The sequence below is a fragment of the Nuphar pumila genome, chromosome 14, assembly GCF_984573655.1.
Source record: "Nuphar pumila chromosome 14, dmNupPumi1.hap1.1, whole genome shotgun sequence".
Taxonomy (NCBI): Eukaryota; Viridiplantae; Streptophyta; class Magnoliopsida; order Nymphaeales; family Nymphaeaceae; genus Nuphar; species Nuphar pumila.
The window spans coordinates 72,885,636-72,903,691 of NC_143262.1; the positions used below are offsets into that span (position 1 = coordinate 72,885,636).

At 38.2% G+C, this 18,056-nt stretch overlaps 1 pseudogene; it reads right to left on the minus strand.

Moving 5' to 3' along the window:
- Positions 1 to 915: 915 nt before the first annotated feature.
- Positions 916 to 12,408, minus strand: LOC149816963 (adenine/guanine permease AZG1 pseudogene; annotated as a pseudogene).
- Between the last annotated feature and the right edge of the window lie 5,648 nt (positions 12,409 to 18,056).

Below are 18,056 nucleotides of genomic sequence, written 5' to 3' on the forward strand. Positions count from 1 at the left end.
GTTCAATGCTGAGGCACTTCCAACCCTCAGTCATCTCTGCGGCCTCAAGCAAAAAGAGAATGAGAAGGCCATAAACTTTATTCACCGATGGAGGTCAACATGCAATAAGATGAGAGACCCCATATCAGAAGGGCATGCATTATCACTGATTCTGAGTAATTTTTCATAGCCCCTAAAAGGCCTTATTTCTACTGCACCATCAAGAACATTCATTGAGCTGACAGAGCGAGCCGAATGGCTCGAGCTAAGCATGGAGAACGGAGTCTATGAGGGCTTCACTTTTACTAAGAACACCAGTCAGAATGAACAGAAAAAGAAAGCTCATTTCACCCATTCTGTTAGAAACAACAATTGGAATCATCGCAAGGGGCATAACAAAGACTTCTGTTATGGTGCAGGGGGGTCGAATCCCCACAAGAATGACCAGAAAGGCAAGATGGCTCCTCCATACAACAAACCACTTCAGTTAGAGCAGGGACAAAAACCCTGTGAAAAGGTGAAACATGAAGGGTGGAGCTATGACAAAAAATTTACTCCGCTGGACCAATCGCTCGAGATTGTGCTCGATTATATGTTGACTAAAGACATGATCAAATTCCCCAGAATGGTCGATCCCCCTGTGCCCATGGAGAAGTTCAAAGATCAATTTTGTAAGTTTCACAGGACAGTGAGGCACAACACCGAGAACTGCTTTGTTCTCAAGAACATTATCCAGGACATTATCGACAAAAATCTTCTCATAGAGGGTGCTGAAGATGAAAATATGGAAATTCTGAAACAACCATTTCTCCATCATTCCGTGGCAGTTATCTCAGAGCAATCATTTTAGCCGCGAGATCATATCAAGTCATGTTCCAGCAGAGACATGCAAGTTCAACATTGGGTCCTCGTACTTCAGCAGGCTCAATCCAAAGCTCAGAAGATGGACCTTATTTCAGCCTTCGGTAAGATGAATATATCGCCCAAACCTGCTAAAACATCCCTGGAAGAAGCCAAGAGAATTCCAGGATTTACCAAGCACTTCATCAAGCCCGCCCGGGAGAAAAGTGAGACATCTGCACCAAAACCAATAACTGCTCTATCTAATGTCTCGATTCTGGACTTAGCATAGGCTTCATCCAAGAATCAACAAGTATTAGACGATTTATTATGGAAAATCAAAGTGAAGCCGAGTACTACTCCTAAAGATATGACCAAGATCGTCAACCAGGCCATGACTAATGCTCCAATCACTTTTTCAGATGAGGATCACCCGAAGCCTCATGTGTTTCACAACAATGCTATGTACATTATGATCTGAACTAGAGGAATGGTCATTCTTCATATGCTGATCGATAGAGGCATCAACCTCAATATATGCCCAGAAATGACAACCAAAGCTCTAGACATCAAGGAAGAAGAATGCATCCCTGACCCAATCACCATCTATGGGTTTGATAATCATGGACAAACAACAAAAGGAAAGATCTTCCTAGAAATCTTCATCAACTACTCTGTCCATTCAGTCCTCTTCCATGTGGTCAATGTGCCACCAACGTACAATCTGTTGTTGGGACATACGTGGATCCATAATACGAATGTAGTGCCATCTACCTTGCATCAGTGTATAAAGTGGTCAAAAGGTGGCATGATCATAACTGTCTTGGGAGAAGATCCGGAACAGAGGCTTTCACAACCCATGATTCCTAGACTCACTTTTACTGCCGACATCCCTAGCATCAGGGAAATTGATGAAGTTAACCTTGGAGAAAGTCTGGACATACTACAAATGGCAGAATCACTGAACCATACTGTAGCCATGACTCGATAGTGAGGACCGCAATTCTTCAAGATTGGTGGTCGACTGGATTACAACACTGTTAAAGAGCATCCCCTGTTCCCATAATTTATGAAAGCCAAGAAGGGGTTCGATCTATTATTAAATCATGGTTATCATCCCTTTAGAGGCTTGGGAAAGAATGAAGATGGTCGACTTAAGCCAGTAACCCCTGAGCATCATCCTCGCAGAGCAGGATTGGGTTTCAATGACAAAAGATCTCAAAAGAACACTGTCTTTGTCAAGGGAGTGCATTAGAAGCATTCACTGTTTTTTCATTTCTATTCCTTTATTTTCATATCGGGATGATATCCCGTTTTATTTCAATCATTGTTATTTGATCAATTCAATTTTTCAATAAAGTTGTAAGTTTTTCTTCATCTATTTGGATGCGATCTGTCTTCTTGCTTCTCGTTATCAAATCTTCGCGAATTTGTCATCATTTTATTTTCTTATTTTTCCAATTACTTTCTTAACAAAAGCAATTTGTTTTATGATGGGTGATTTCCCTGAATAAAATTCATTCTACAATTTTTAGAATGTCTTCTCGATCAATCAAGAAGCTCACCCTCAATCCAAACGCCTTTCCAAAACCAGTAATGATCCACCGAGTTAAGGCAAGAGCAGAATACAGTCAGGATATAAAGCGGTTAGAAGAGCCCACAAAATTTGATTCAACTCTTCAAGAATTACCCGAGTTTGCAGCAATTCAGAAACAAGATGAGCCGTCATCCTTAGTTCAAGATCTGATTGAGGACATCAATATCGGATCAGAAGATGACCCCAAAATTCTCAAGGTCGGCACTAGTTTGAGCACGAATGAGAAGGAAAGGCTCATCGATTTTCTCAAGCAATACCAAGAAGTGTTTGCATGGACTTACGAAGATATGCCAGGCTTGGATCCTAAATTAGTTGAGCATCGCCTCATCCTGAAACCAGATGTCAAGCCAGTTAAGCAGAAATTGAGAAAGATGGATCCCCGAGTGGAGTAACAAGTTAAGGAAGGACTGGAAGACCTGCTCAAAGCAGGGTTCATTCAAACTATTGATTATTTAGATTGGTTAGCAAATATTGTTGTTATTCCCAAGAAGAATGGTAAATTTTGAATTTGTATCGATTTTAGAGATCTCAACAGAGCTACTCCAACAGATGATTATCCGCTCCCAAACATCGATCTCTTGATCAATAGCACAACCGATCATGCCATGTTTTTCTTCATGGATGGATATTTCAGATATAATCAAATCAAGTTGGTTGCTCGTGACCAATCCAAGACATCTTTCACTACTCCTTGGGGCACTTTCTGTTATACCGTCATGTCATTCGGGCTCAAGAATGCTGGAGCAACCTATCAGCGTGCAATGGCTGCCATTTTCCATGACCAGATGCACAAAATCATGGACATATATATTGATGACATTTTGGTGAAATCCAAAGAAGAAGATGATCATATTGGTTCTCTTGATCAAGTCTTCAAGCGAATCATTCTTTACAAGCTAAGACTCAATCCTCAGAAGTGTGTTTTCGGAGTTGAATCAAGCAAGTTGTTAGGCTTTTTGGTCATCAAAAAGGGGATAGAAGTGGATCCCGCTAAGGCAAAGGCCATCATCGACATGCCGCCCTCCGACTACTCTAAAAAAATTACGTAGCCTTCAGGGACACATGCAATCAATTCAGTGATTTATATCCAATCTGGCCATGAGATGTGAGCCTTTTAACCACTTACTTAGAAAAGGAGTAAAGTTTGAATGAAGACCAGAATGTCAACAATCGTTCAAACGTATCGAGAAGTATCTTATCAATCCTCCTATTTTAAAGCCGCCAGAATTGGGAAAACCCCTCTTACTATATATTTCAGTTAATCAAGCTGCTTGCAGCGGATTCTTAGCACAATATGAAGAGGGCAGCCTGATAGAGCACACCATCTATTATGTAAGCAAGACCTTCATTGATTATGAAAAAAAATACTCTCAAATAGAGAAGACATGTCTAGCTCTGGTTTGGATTTGTCATAAGTTGAGACACTATTTGTTGGCATCTGAAGTCAAGATTTTATCAAAGCTAAATCCTCTCAAGTATATTTTAGAACAACCATTTCTCAGCAGACGGATCCCCAAATAGCAAGTCTTATTGATGTAGTATGATTTGGAGTATGTCTCTCAGCAATCTATCATAGACCAAGCAATTGCAGATCAATTAGCAGACTTTTCTTTGGCAGATGATATTAAAGTCGAGGATGATTTTCCCGATGAGCGAATCTGCAATATTCAACAATCTCCAGTTTAGAATTTATTCTTCGATGGTTCCAAGAACATGGCGGGTATCAAAATCAAGATCTTGCTAATCACACTTGAGAAGGAGATGATCTCCTTTTCTCTCAAACTAGATTTCCAATGCACTCATAATATGGCTGAATATGGAGCTTTGATTCAAGACCTAAAAATTCTATAAGACTTTAATGTCAAGAGAGTGCATGCCTATGGTGACTCTTGACTCGTCGTCAATCAAGTCCTAGCCGAATGGCAAGTAAAGGATAAAAAATTACTTCCCTATCAGAAGATCGTCTTAGCTCTTACCCGTAATTTTGAAGAATTTTAACTTTTCCATATCAAAAGGAATTTCAATCAAGTAGCTGACAGTTTAGCCAATTTGGGATCCATTATGTCTTTTAAGAGCGGAGAATCCTGTCACTCCTTTGAAATTGGCATACTTGATTAACCTGCCTTCATCTCAGCAGAACAGATAAACCAGGCTGAGCTAAAGAAGAAGCCCTGGTATCATGACATCAAGAATTTTATAGAAACTGACAAATTTCCTCCAGAACTCTCGAAGAAAGAACAACAAGCGATTTAGCTATGTCTACTCCATATTTTATCCTTGCTGATGTCCTCTATCGTCGTGGATTTAGTTCTGAGTATTCCATATGCTTAGATGAAGATGAAGCCAAAGAAGTCATGCGATAGGCACACAAAGGCATTTACGGTGGTCATGTCAGTTACCAAACTCTTGTCAAGCAAATCATCCGAGCATGATATTATTGGAAGACTATGCAGTAAGACTGCTACCATTTTGTGAAGATACATGTTCAATGTCAGATTCATGCACCTTCTATTCACATGCCAGCAACATATTTGCAGTCTGTTGTATCTCCATGGCCGTTCTCTATATGGGCATTTGATGTCGTAGGCCCCATCACCCCTTCTGCTTCAAATGGCTACAAATATTTTTTACCGCAATAGAATACTTCACCAAATGGGTAGAAGCTGTCACTCTACGCACAATAGAAGGTCGACACGTGTTTTCATTCATCCACAAGAATATCCTTTGCCATTTCAGCATACCGCACGATATTGTGTCAGATAATGGTAGTCATTTCAAGAATGAGAGAATGAGGATATTTTGCTCAAAATTCGGAATCCATCATCACTTCTCCGCTCCATATTATCCTCAAGAGAATGGTCAGGCAAAGACCATCAATAAGATTCTGATTCGAATCTTGGATCAAACTATGGAAACAGGCCGTGACTGGTATGACAAGATCCATGATGCATTATGGGCATATTGGACCACTATTCATACTCCAACCAATGCTACTCCATCAGAACTTGTCTATGGAACTGAAGTAGTACTGCCTCTACATGTTCAAAAGCCCACTCTAGGGTTTGCATCGCTCTTAGAGCTACCCCTTGATCAATATCAGCAACAATGACTGATACAGCTTGATCTACTCGATGAGAGAAGACTCAAAGCAGTGGAACATGCTCAATCATATTGTCAGAGGATAGCTAGACAATATGCTAAATCTGTCATTGAAAGGAAATTTTGATTCAACGATCTAGTACTCAGATCAACGACTTATCTCAAGCACCGCTCAGGTAGCAAATGGTCACTAAATTGGGAAGGCCCCTACGTGGTCAAGGAGGCCTTACCTTGCAACTCATATCGGCTCATCAATGCAGATGGTGTGGAATTACCAGATCCCATCAATGCTCGGCATTTGAAAAAAATCTATCCTTAAATCCTCTATTCTATCCTTTGTAATTCCTTAATATCTTTTTGTCAATAAAAGTCTTCTTTCCCAGTTAAACTGGGGCATTTTTTTCAAAATTCCGTCTTTATCTAAAAATATTTTGTATGTAGACATGATAAACAAATCTCTTATTTTGCATGCTTGTGCATCCGTTTGCATCATTTTGCATTCATTTGCATCAGTATGCACTCATTCATATTCATTTACATTAATCTGCATTAATCTATATCAATTTACATTAACCAACTACCCATTCAGGATAAGGGATAACCCTGAGACCCCGACAATCATTCTCGTTACAATTCCCAAATATTTTGAAAGCACCGGTCTCTTTCCAAAAATTCAAGTCTCGATTGAAAAACAATGTTGATTTTCAAAATCCAGTTTTTACACTGGTTCATTTTTCAAAATCCAGTTTTTATATTGGTTCATTCCTGAAATCCAGTGTTCATGCTGGTACATTTTCAAAATCCAATGCTTATATTGATACATTTTCAAAACCCGGTACTCATACTGACATTCTTTCAAAAATTTAACGCTCGTGTTAGTGTCTCGCTGATTGGTCGTGTTAAGTCGACCTCTTAGGTTCAGTCTTCGTGTTGATCATTCATCAAAATTCAAGCTCTATTTTCCAATTTTGACCTTCGGGTCACCCAATTTCCAATTTCTAATCTCCAATCTCCAATCTCCAATTTCCAATTTCCAATTTCCAATTTCCAATTTCCAATTTCCAATTTCCAATTTCCAATTTCCAATTTCCAATTTCCAATTTCCAATTTCCAATTTCCAATTTCCAATTTCCAATTTCCAATTTCCAATTTCCAATTTCCAATTTCAAATTTCCAATTTCCAATTTCCAATTTCCAATTTCTAATTTCCAATTTCCAATTTCCAATTTCCAATTTCTAATTTTCAATTTCGACCTTTTGGTCACCCAATATCAATCTCAATCATTTTCTCTTGCGAGGGACCCTTTTTACAGAAAGAGTTCGAGGGAGCTCATTCTTTTCGCATGCTATCCTTTGTCCACTTAGCCTCTTTTCAGGGAGAGTTTGAAGGGACTCGTGTCTTTATGAACCGTTTGCAAAATAATTTCCCATTTCACACAAGGAACCCTTATTTCAAGGAGAGCTTCGACGAAAGCTCGCTTGCCTTGTGGCCCCTCCAATTTTCATACTAGGCCTTTTCATCATGGAGGACCCTCTTTTCAGGGAGAGTGCGATGAACTCATTTTTTCATGACCAATTTACCGACCTCATCATTACCGGCCCCATTTTCATAAGAGAAGCCTAATATTAGGAAGTTTTGACGAAAGCTTAATTTCTCTTCGAAAGTTCATTTTGCAAACACCTCCTCTTCAGGGAAGAGAGGAGTATTTTCTATTTTCCATTCCGAGTCTTCTTCTTTGGGGAAAGGAGAGGAGAATTTTTGTCATGGATGCATTGAGTTGTACTTCAAATGCTCACTTTCACACAGGATTTCATGAACATTTCATCAATTTGTCATCCAATACTTGTTGATTTCAAAATCTTTATTGCATAAAATCTTTACCTCAGAATACTTTCAGCATTACTTCTGAAAGAGCGAAGCTGTTGCGAAGAAGGATTTAAAATTCAAAAATCTTAAAATTCAAAAATCTTAAAATTCAAAAATCTTTCCCTTGGCCAACCAAAAGGACGAAGAATAAATCCTCGATATGGCCAGCAAAGAAAATTCAATGTTGTCATAAAGCCATAAGTGATTGATATTAATCACAGTCAATGACACATTTTAAAGATCATTCTTGTGAAGACAAGACAGTCGAAATATCCTGGATAAGAAAAAAAAATCCACTCAATTTCATATCTCCTCAGTCATTTAAGCTGCAATCAAATATCTACAAAAGGGATCTCTCAATCATCGTCAAGTTGAAGACTGGTGGATGAGTTAGACCCCCGGGGCTAAAGAAGATTTGGATAATCTCCAAGATGAAGGAGTTTATGACAGATCCATCCAGGTAAAGTTCAGATAATCGCCAAGTTGAAGGCAAATGCGATGAACCTCCTGACAAACCCTAAAAGATATTTGATTTCTGTTATCATCAAGAGATTTTCAGCCAAATAGACAATATCATCAGTATAACTCTTAAAAGAAGAAGAAGGATCGAAACATCTCGAAGTTGAAGGAGTTTGTGACATACCCTTCCCAAAAATAAGAAAAGTCAGGACATATCCAAAATGAAGGATGATGCAATAAACTTTTCTCCCAAAACCCAAGAGAGCTCCAATTCTGTCTCAAAAAGAGTGCAAAAAGAGCATCATGAGAAAAGAATCCCAGGATATCAAATTGCCAAATCTGCCAAGAATCTTCTTTAATTTTATGAAATTTTATTATCAATATTCTTCCACAAATTGCTTTCACAATATCAAGAATACTCTCTTTTCCGTTCATATCAAGGAAATTCATAGTCGCCTTGGAAGAAAGTCAATTGCAAGCAATTTGAATTTGAATCTTGATTCTACTGAGTTAAGCCCAGTTGGAGGTAATACTTCAGGTAGAAAAGAGAGAATATTTTTGCACTAATGTGCATCATTTTCAATTATTTTGAATCAACAACAATTTTCAACATTTTGACAATATTTTCTAGTTATCCTGGCATAAAGTGAGAGCTTGAGGTTCCTCTTTGACACATCCTGACACCATTTGTCATCCTTTTTAAGACTTGATAACAGGAGTTTTCAAGATTCCTTTCCTTCTTTGGTATAATCTAAGCGCCTAGGCTCTCAAATTTGCACACTTCCCTGTGTACCCCACTATCCCACCATAGGCAGTTCAATTTTGGCTCGAGGTTAAGCCATTGATCATTTTCTCGCAAAAGGTCATCAATTTCAAAAGTTATTTAGTCTCAGCAATGAGGTGCCTAAAATCAACCACTTTTCAAGCTTTAGGGACCCTCATTTTCATCTTTTTGCAAAAATCACTTTCGGATTCATTGTGCGAATGTCCAAAGCACCCATCATAGTCTCTTCTTTCAAGGATTCCATTCGTTTCTCGATTAGGTTAAAGGTTTAAACCTGCGCCTCATTTTGATGAGGTATTTCATTTCCCGATCAGGTTAAGGGTTAAACCTAAGCCTCATTTTGATAAGGTATTTTGTTTCCCCTTCAGGATAAGGGTTAAACCTGAATCATTCTTCATAAAAGGCCATTTTTCAAAAGCTATTCAGTCTCCGTCATGGGATGCCCAAATCACTCCTTTTTCCAAAGCTTTTAGGGAAAACCATTTTCATTGCCTTCTTTGCGACCCCTCGTTCCTACACGAGACAATTTGCATCTCATCCAGATTAAGGGCTAAACCTGAATCTCATCTCGATGAGGAGAATTTTCTTCTTTATTCTCCATTCCATATCTACCACTATCATCCAAGCCTATTCTTTCATACCCAGTCAGATTCTTCTAACTGGGGCATTTTTATAGTCCAAATTTGGTGTGTTTTTCTTTGCCACTAAGCTCGGCATTCAACCGGCTTAGTAGCAAAAAGAGGCATCTGTAAACACCCCAAATTTTCACCCTTAGTCAATATTTTTATATGTCATTGCATATCACTGCAGGCATTTGGCATATCATTTCACATCAATTCATGGCATTACATACCATTATCGAGATCCAAAAGTCCTATTTTTCAAAACCTTTCAATCTAGATTCGATTTTAAAACTTTCTTTCAAAAGCAATTTCAAATACCTGGGCTTTAAATCAACATTTTGCCATTTTCCAACCCCCAGGATCTTATATTTTAATTTTTTTTCTCAGAAAAGCACTCTGGATTCGTTTTAAACTCAATTTCAATTGATTTCAATCCTCAGATGAGACCCATTTAGGTGGTGTCGCTTCTGGATCCCTTCATTTATCAAAATTTCTCAAAAATCTCAGAGTCTCAGTTAGATCAGGACTCTGTCTTTTCAACTTTTTGAATCTTTTCAAAACTTTATTTTGATTCTAAACCAGATGTAGTCATATCCCTTGCCCATTCTTATCATTTTTTACCTAAATCTCAGAATCTCAGTCCAATCAGGACTCTTTTTGTAGAGTCCCAGTCGAATCAAAACTCTACCTTTTACTATCATTTTACCTATTTTGAGAAAGTCTTTCAAAATCCTTCATTTTGGCCAAAATTTTAGAGTCTCAGTCGAATTAGGACTCTTTTTCAGAGTCCTAATCAAATCAGGACTCTGTCTTGATTTCATTCTTTACTCTTGTGCTTCACTTGTTTTCAAAACCTTCTCATCTAATTTTCAAAAACTTCTCCATTTGGCTTTTAAAAATCTAAAATCTCAGAGTCCTAATTGGTTCAGGAATCTGGTCTAGAATCTCAGTTCGCTTAGAACTCTGTTTTCAAAACCTTTGAATTCCATCTGTTGATTTTAACCCCTTTTTAAAACCATTTTTAGTCTTTATTTTGAATCTTTCAAAACCTTGATGTGTAGTCCAATCAGTTGGTGCCATATCTAGAGGAGTTCTGACCCAGTCAGAACTCTGTGTCATTTCAAAACTTCTAATTCCAAATCTACTTTTGAATATCGTTTGAAAAACCTCTCATTTTCAAGTTTAAAATCATTTCTCAAAAATCAAAATGGGGCCCACTTGAGGTGATGCCACATTTGCAAAAGTCAGGGTTAGACTAGGGTTAGTCAGTGTCTTAGTTAGATTAGGGGTTTAGAAGAGTCTAAATCGATTTTGAAAATCTATTTTTACTTTGGTTTTTAACTATTAGTTTTTAAAGTTATTAATTAAAGTTTTAAAAACAAAGTGTGGGCCCACAGAGGGTGGCCCCACATTTGGAATTATTTTAATAGGATTAGAAGTCCTAGGTTAGTTAGGGTCTAATTAGGAAAGTTTAAGAGTCAAAACCAATTAGGAAAAATTGCCCCCCCTAACAAAACCAATTTATTTTTTTTAGGACTCTTTTAGAAAACCTAATTTATTTCTATAAATAGAAGCCAAAGAGGGCCAGTCTCTAGGCTCTTTTCTCTCCCAATTTCGTAGATTCTCTCTCCTCTCCAGCACCTCATCCTTCCTCCTTAGCAGCTGCAGCCGCAAGGTGAGTTACTTAATATTATTTCATTATTTTTATGAGTTTTTTTATGTTTTTCAATGGATTTCACCATGGGTGCTCCCTTTTTCATGATTTTTAACCATGATTTTTAATCAAGAACACCAAAATCGACCCAAGAAGGTGATCTAACTAAGTTTGATGGGTTTTTCCAGGATTTTAATCCATTAGAATAATTTCTATTATTATTTTCTACGTTCTTAACCAATGAAATAAGCGATTTACCCGTTAAATGGGCTAAATCCATATTTTCAAAGGGCAAATCAATTTCAACCATAGATTTCCTGTATTATTTTTTAACTTTCTTGTCATATTAATGATTATTTCATATATTTCAGCATTAAATTAAATTTCGTTATGTTGTTTAGGTATTTTTTTATCTTTTTTCACGATTAAGTCATAGTTTTTAGTGTTTTCTTAGATTTCGTGTGTTTTAATTCTAGGTTCGTAGAAATCATGTTGTTTCGTGTTTAAATCTTCGTTATAAAATTCTGATTTTTTTATATTTAGTCAACGGATTTGTCAGTAAGCCTTTCACTACAAGAAACCTGTGGATTAGCGACAACCTAAATCCATCGCTAATCCGACGCTAAACTGTTTAGCGACAGATTAGCATCAGATAACTTTAATCGCAAATTTTTCGATGCTAAGTAGTGCCCGAACTTATCCGTTGCTACTTTCGTCGCTAATTTGCGATGGATTTGAGACGAACATGATCCATCGTGAGTCCTTCGCTATTTTAAATTAGCAATGGATAATATCCGCCGCTAATCCGCCGTTAAATTTAAAAAAAAAAATTAAAAAAAATGCTCTCTGTCGGCGCGTTCTCCTGCAGGGAGCAATTTTTTTTTCACAGAACCGGCGTGTTCCGGCGTCGGGACGCTCTTCCGCAGCAAGCCAGTCACGGTTGACGTGGACGGGAGTTGATCTCCAGGGGCTGACGCCATTGTCACGCCAGAGGAGGCTGATCCTCACAGAGGAGGAGACGTAGATGGGCCTGGGCACGAGCTTGGCGAGCCTCGCACGGAGGCCCACAACGGAGATGAGGAGGAAGAGCAGGCCCTCGACAAAGACGACGACCAGGGCACTCTTGTAGGGGATGTTACCGAAGTCGTGGAACCCGACGATGGTGTAGGTGAAGTAGGTGTTGGTGCCCATGCCGGGTGCGAGGGCAAGAGGGAGGTTGGCGTGGGTCCCCATGATGAGGCAGTCGACGAGCGACGAAGTGACGGAGACGACGATGAGATCCTTCCTTATGCGGTCAAGGCAGGCGGCGTAGCCAGGGTTGACGGAGGAGAACTTGCAGGAGGCATCGGGCTGGATGACGACGCGGAGAATGGAGGAGTCGTTGGTGCCCAAGCAGAAGGAGATGATGACATAGGGATCGCTGCAGAGCGGCACACAATCCAAGATAGAGCAGGGCCCACCAGAGTCAGTAAGGATATTGGCATTAACGGCGAGGATGTAGGCCATGGTGAGGAACGTGGCCGTCCCCGCTCTGATCTCGGTGGTGAAGCTGGACCTACGCTTCTCGAGCTTGAAGTAGTGACCCACCCTGCTCCTGCCCACGCCATGGTTCAGCCAGCTCAACGCCCTCTGTGGTGCGAGAGGCCGTTGTGCATCGTAAGAGGAAGGGTGGGGCTTCTGGCGTCTTGAGAAGCGCCTTACGTGGGGACGGTTTAAATCGAATGGAGGGAGAGAAAAATGGAGGAAGGGAAAATTTTGAACGGGGTGAGACGGTTTAAATCCAAAATTAGCGAGAGAATTTCTCCATCGTGAATCCGTTGCTAATTAGAGATGGATTCACGATGGAAAAATTCCTTCGCTAATTAGCATTTTTTTGTAGTGTTTTGGCAACGAAAAAATGTTGTCGCTAATCCATCGCTAATTAGTGACGGATTTAGCGACAAAGATATTTTTGTCGCTAATTTTGCAAATATTTCAAATATTAGTGATAAATAGTTTTCTCTCGCTAATCCATCATAAATTTGCGACAGAAAAAATCTGTCATAAATTGCGGTAGCTAATTAGCATTTTTCTTGTAGTGTTTGTAAAAAATCAGAGGTTTTTGGATTCAGGAACCCTGTTAGAAAAATAAAAGTTGGATCATGATTTCTGTTACTTAAAATCGCTATTGATATTCAGGTATAAGTTGTAGATGTGATATTTCTGTCATCCAGGATCCAATTCATGATCCGTAAATTGAAGTAGCTTTGTATTAAAACCTATCATTTACTGTAATTTTCTTATATTTTTCTATCACTGTCTGCTATTTTTCCTTTGACATAAACTTAAATCAACTTTTTAGAATTCGTTATGCTTTATTAAAACCCTAAATTAACTTGTGTTGATCGTATCTCCCTAACCAAAGATCTGATCAATGATCTGTAAAAAAAAATTCCTTATTTGCATGTTTTCTGTTCACTTGTAAAATTTTAGAATTGTCTGATGTGTTTTGCTATTTTTCTCTGTATTTAAAACCAGAAGTACCTATTTTGATAGATTTTATATTTATTAAATTCAAGTACAGATTGCTAGAACAATATCGCCTTAACCAGAGATGATTTTTCCAATCTGTAAAAAAGAGAATCTTTGTTTTTGTGTCTATTATGTATCTGTAAAATTTTATGAATTTTCATAGTGAATTGACCCCTGATTTGGGTCTGACACTAAAATAGCTATGTATCCGTGGATAAAAATAACATATTTTAGGGTTTTTTTTTGCAATTTTTGTGTTAAATTATGTCAAAATTTGATATTTCTTTTTAATTTAATTTTAGGGTTATAAAATGTGCAGGTTTAGATTTTTATTAATTCTGTAATTCATTTGATGCTTGAATTGATTATATTGCAAAACAGGATGCCTGAAGGATCCTGAAACACTGATAAAATCATGATTTTTGTGATATTTCTGATTTTTTGTGTTTAAATTCATGTTTTTAGGGTTTGTTCATATTTAAAATCATGTTAGGACATTGCATAGTCGATTTGGCTTTGATTTGAATCTTTTTAAACCCTAAATCCTAAGTTTTACCAAAATATTTTCTGAAAACCCTGATTTCAAAGCTATAGTCTTGTTTTCAGAGGTATTTTCATCAATTTTCCCTAAATTCTGAATTTCAAAGTTATTTATCTTTATTATTTCTTTAATTTTATTTCATATTTCATTATGTTTATATCAGAGAAAACATGTAAAAGGCTTATATCTGAATAAATCTAGTAATTCCTAGATATTACTGGATAAATCTAAGAAAAGCCAACATATCTTCACTAACAAGTTTTCTAGTTTTGTAAGGATATTCAAGGTTTTATTCTTCTTTATTTTTCTTTATTTAAATTCAATTAGTGATGTCAATTGTAAATAAATTTGGAATAAGAATTTCAATTCCTGCTTAGAATTAGGATTTGCATTGCATATAGTTTAAACTTTGATATATAACTGTCATGTTTGTCATTCATGCACATATTTTAACTCCACCATGGTCTACACGAATGGCATGTGCACTAGCTTCTAATGAGTTAGAAAACTTTATCGAGTTTGTATTTATGGCCATAGTCAGAATATGAATGAAATCCAGATTTACCATCTTCCTTTAAGCTACAATCAACCTACACTCTTAAGCTATTTTAAAAAAACATTGCATATTTCAAAGTTTTATAAATATTTTTTCCTTTTTGAATCAAATGAGATACATTTAATCCATATATGTGGCCATAGTCAGGGATATGAGGCAAATTTATTTCATTGAAGTTCTACAAGGCACATAAAATCCCTTTTTCAAACAATTTTCTCAGAAATCTTTAGAAAATCTTTTATCAAAATCACATTCATGCATCATCTAGGTTTAAACTGCATCATGAAAATATTTCACAGGGCCACATGCCCATCCTTTTGATGTATTTTCCAAATTCCATCTCATAAAATCGATTTTCTTAAATTTGCCCTGATTTTCCTCGAAATCAATTTTCTCAAAAACCTTTATTTTTTCAAAGATTTCTCATGTATTTTCCAATCCCAATTCCTAATTTTTCAAGTTATATTCTCATTTTTAAAAGTTCAAATTTAGAGAAATCTGCTTTCTCTAAGTCATTTTGAGTTTAATAAAAAATCAATTTTCTTCAAAACTTCAAGATTTCTTTAGAAATTGATTTTCTTTTTTCTCAGAAATGTTCTCTCAACATGGGTCACAATTTTTTATGTGTTCGTTTTCCAAGTATTCTCCAAAATTTGAAGCATACATCATGTTTTCAAACCTGCATTTTCAGAAATTCATAGCACATGCCTGATTCTTTGTGCATTTATGAATAGATCATGATTTAGAGAAGTTGAGCAAAGCAAAGCACCAGATTGATCCTTGGTTCAATTACCTATGGTAAAGGTGCTAGGAATGGTTGAACCTCGTACCGACAGGCGAGTCCCATTCTTTGGAATTATCCTGCATTTTAAAATGGAGGCGAGTTATTTTCAAAAACTTTTTCAAAGGTCAGTTTGACTTGCAAATGTAAAATTTTGCAATGATAACATATATCTATTGAAGCATCCTGTGAAGATGAATGATGAGACTGGCTACCACTGGGTGCTCGACCACTGTGACCTCCATGAACCATATTCTAACAAATAAAAATTTTATTTGGACCAGTTACATAACTCTATATCTTCATGGATACATAATCAAATCGAAAATCACTTCATGCAAGCATGCATACAGTCACATGAAACATTGCAATACATTTAAATCATTTATATCAAAACAATGTCAAACATGTACCTGCAGCAAACACACTTCAATATCCCGTTAACTACTACCATGACTAGCATGGAATCCGAACTCCAAAAATAATAGCATATGAGAAAGTAATGTGATATGTATTACAAGATGTATTTTACTAGCTCGAGTATGCTTCCTCATCACTTGTTTGACTTTCATATTCTTCTTCTTCTTCCTCCTCCTCTTCGTCTTCTTCTTTATTGGGCACCCATCCACTTGGTATATCATTTGGATCACATTCTTCCATACGCGTGTCATCAAACAATGGAGATATGACATGCATACCGTGTGTGATATCGTGACCATAAGAGAAGTCATACATATCAACTATCCTACGGTACATCCATTTACGGTTTGCAGCTATTTTGTCCTATGATGTTACAGATATTATCCTAACCAGTTAAAAGAGAATCATAAGAATGCTATGATGAAGAAAATATCTAATTTATCATGCATTCATGGTAGATGTAATGATTTGATATATATCACACACACACATACACACACACATACACACACACACACACATATATACATATATATATATATATATGATGTCATTCAATCACAAGAACTATGATGCAAGCATTGATAACTTAATATTTTCATGTGCAAAACCATTCATTTGAAGCATGTTTGAAGTATTGATAACTTATCATTCATTTTCATGTGCAAACCCATTCACAACACAATACATTCATTTGAAGCATACTTTCATGATACAATTTCACATAGAAGGCATAATCAAATTGAAAATAACTTCATGCAAGCATGGATATAGTCACATCAAACATTGCAATACATTCAAATGATTCATATCAAAACAATGTCAAACATGTACCTGCAACAAACACACTCTAATATCTCGCTAACTACTACCATGACTAGCATGGAATCCGAACTCCAAAAATAAGAGCACTTCTATTTTCATACATTAAAATCATGCTCAACATGATCTCCAAACTCCATCAAAGCAGTCCTAGATATCTACAACTAAGTAAGTGTGTGAACAGAAAAGTGTTGCATCCAAGAAATTAAATAACCTGTGATGTGCTTGCATCACTTTCTCACCACGGGTATTTACCCGATTTGCATGCTATTGCCTTTGCATTTTTTTTTTGCATTGTATTTTTAGCCGCATGCGATGCTTAGCACTAAGCATTGTGTAATTAGCTCAGCTACGTATCTGCAAGGCACATTTATATATGACAGAGGTAGCAACCCATCAAGAGGCGGCAGGGGCTCCGCCACTGCTTGACAGAGAGAGAGAGAGGCGGTATACCTGTAGACTCACCGGTGAAGGAGATCCGGTCGCGGGTCGGCTGTAGAGTGAGGCTATCGAAACAGGAGGACGACAAGGTCACCGGCGTGGGTCAGGGGAGATTTTCAAAAAATGGTTGATATTTGCAAAACCGTCTCCTCCCCTCCCAGCTTCAATAACTTGACAAAAAAAGGGAGCAGGGGCGCAACCCCTGCCTTCCTGTCAAAAGGAAAGGAAGAGAGGAAGGGGCAAGGGGTGTCGCCCCCCACCTGTGTCTGCTTGTCTGTCTGAAAAGGGAGCATGCCCCTCCCTTGCTATCAGAGGAAACAAGGAGGGGCCTGGCCCCTCCATTGTGAAAAGAGGAAGCAGGGAGAGGGGTGGACTCAGTTGCCAGGCCGAGCCCGGCCCCAACCTTGACCGAGAGAGAGGTGGGCTCAGCTACCTGGTCGATCCCGACCCCATCAAAACAGAGAGAGAGAGAAAGATATATATATATATATATATATATATATATATATATATATAGAGAGAGAGAGAGAGAGAGACTCCCCCTCTCCTATCGAAAAGAGAGGACAGAGAGCGAGCAAGCAGGGATGGGCGACACCCCTCTCGTTGAAATCAGAAGGCATAGGCTGGGGTTACATCGAGTGAGCAAGGTGAGAAAGGGCGGGGGTGATAGAGAGGCACGACCATCCGCCCCTGCTGGAAATAAAAGAGGGACAGGGGCATCAACCCCTACCAGAAATAAAAAGAGGGGCAGGAGCATCAACCCCTACTGAAAATAAAAGAGGGGCAGGGGCAGATGGCCCCTGCCAGACCAAGAAGAAAAAGGGGGGGGGGGCAATGGACCCTGTCATCCTTGAAAAGAATCGGAGTAGGGGCCATTGGCCCCTGCCGGATTATGAAAAATGAAGCAGGGGCCAAAGCCCCTTGCTGAAATCTCCAAAACATGCAAAGGGGGGGGGGGGGGGGACCCCTTCCGCCGGCCTGCTGGGTGATAGACGACAGAACGAGAGAGATAGAGAGAGAGAGAGAGAGAGAGAGAGAGAGAGAGAGAGAGAGATGAGGGGAAAGAAGAAGGGAAGGGAGGA